A 2608-nucleotide genomic window follows, 5' to 3' on the forward strand; every position below is an offset into this window, starting at 1 on the left:
ATCAAAATTTCACGACTTAAAAACACTTCTACATATATTTTTCAAACTTTTTAGCATAATTAGTTTTTGGACATGCATTTTGCGCGTGTATGTTAAATATATAAGTATTACTATAAGTAAAATCACATATATTACACTCTCCAATTTAAAAATAGTGAATGGTTGAGGTAATGCACATCTGAAATAAACTGAACACTATTTCTTACTTTTGTCCTTTGAGTTATTCTCAAACTCCTATGGAAAATGCAATAATTTAAACTAAAATTAATAAATATGAATAATTAACTTTCTTAGGTCCCCTACATATACATGATTCAGATGTGCACAGTTGTTATCCTATGAAAGATACTGGTGAATTTTTAAACGAAGGATGGGACTATAAAGTTATAAGAGATTTTGTGCCAGAATATGTGGTTGACCATGTTCAAGAAAATCTGCACCCTGCGTATCTCAGTAATAAAGTTGATAAATCTTGATGGCCTGAAATTAGTAATGGTAAATTCACAATAAAATCAGTTTTGGTGACTTTTGAGAAACAAGAAAGACAAAAATGAAAACATGTAAAGTTATGGATAAAAGGTATTCCATTCAAAATCTCATTCTTAATGAGGAGGACTTTGTTTGGAAAGATCTTTGTGTCATTTTTAATGCATAGATAAAATCTCATCCTTAAAGAGGAGGACTTGGTTTTCAAGTGATTGTAGATGTTGTGTTAATCCTGTAGAAGAGACAATTGAGCATCTTTTTCTTGATGTAGAAGTAGCTACCAGAATATGAAATTATATTAGGTATGCATCAGGAATCCTAGATCCTATGCTATGCCCAATATCATTGTGTGGTTTTCGTGGAAAAGGAGAAATACGTGGAGGTATTTTTTCAGATGATAGAGTGATATCAGGTATTATTGATAGAGTTTAAAGTTCATATATGTAAGATTTAAATTAAACTGAAGCAGAAATTCTTGGCTTCATATTCTATCAGGATTGGAGCAATATAAGCCTAAGTTTGAGTACAAAATCTGGTGGTTTCTAAGGGTTTCAACATTAAGGATACTACAATCTTGGTGGCAGAAGCTAGAGCTATAAGGGAAAGCCTTTCATATTGTAGTGAGCATGGTATTACTAATCTTATTATTGAGACAAAATCACTAGCTATGGTTCATATAATTGAGGTCGACTAATATGTACCCTTGAATGTGGCATTGGAAGTTAGTACCATCAGTATATTATGAAGAAGTATCAGCAAGAGTAAAACATTCCCTTAGGGAGGAAAATGCTCTTGCTGATGTTTTACGAATTCATTTTTCTCTTTTGCAGGTAATCTTTTTGATCAACTATTTTCCAGATACTCCAATTGAGGGAAGAAAATTACTCAATCTAGATAAACTAGGAACGTCATACATAAGAAGAAACACAAAGGAATAAAGAGACACCTAACAACAACACCAAACATTAAATATTCTTCGGAATATAATCAGATTCGTGCAAGAGTTTGCAATATTTCTAAATATCTGAGCTAGTGTTTGAAGTAAATTAAATAAATTTTGTACTTACGCCTTGTGAAAGCTTGGGGCATCCAATGGTACCAAATCAAGGCATTAGCTTCTTGTGGAAATTAGTCCACTCAAATCGAATTAACAAAATCATAGAAAGAGAAGCATAACAAGTTCTCATTATTAAGTATTAACTTATTAAAAGCTTTAATGGTGGTGTCAAACTCATTGGGGTTCAACCCATTAAGACTTAGAAAAGTTAATACCAATGTAAAGAAAAAACAGAACAGATAGAGATACTTTGCTGAAGTACATGAGGGATCAGACATGTGAACGGTAAAGGAAATCCTTGAGCATCAGGTTGATAGAACTCTTGCAAGTTGAAAAGAAAATTCGGGAAAGATTTGGGGTGTCTCAACACCCATAAATCGACCAATATTCTTTGGCTCGGAATAATTGCACCGAACACACCATTGTTGAAGCTCTAGTTGAGAAGAGAGTAGATGAAGAAATGACTGAAACTTTCCAATTTTGCAGATCGAGTGTTTTATTTTTATTCATTTGTTTACTTATTTAAGTTTTTTATTGTTTGTTTCCTTTTTTATTCTGTAGAAGCTCTTGTTGGGCCTAATTTAGAATTTTTATTATATAATAATAAGCCCTGACAATTGTCTGTTGTTATTTGGAAAAAAAAACTTGAAGCTCCATTCCTCATCAATTAAAGCTTTATTTGGAGATAAAAGCTCATTTCACATAAAATTTGTGGTGATGAAAATGCTTAATAATGGAGAATTTTTCTATTGACCAATCATTTCTTGCGCTCAATTCGAGAAAATAAATTATAAATGAATATCAAAATTCTAATTAAAATTGTTTATAATAATGACCTCATAGATATGAGGTTTATCTTTTCAAATTTACAACTAACACCCTAATACATCTTAGGCGTTGTAATATTAGTGATCCCATCCAATTTACACACTCCCTACCCAAAGCCCCCCTAAAGGCACTTTAGAGTTGATTGAGAAGTACATCTCTAACTTTTTGGTGATCTTCTAGGAACAAAAACAAACATCATTGGCATACTTGAAAATAAATGTAGCTTCCATAAGATGG

The sequence above is a fragment of the Solanum lycopersicum genome, chromosome 6, assembly GCF_036512215.1.
Source record: "Solanum lycopersicum chromosome 6, SLM_r2.1".
Lineage (NCBI taxonomy): Eukaryota > Viridiplantae > Streptophyta > Magnoliopsida > Solanales > Solanaceae > Solanum > Solanum lycopersicum.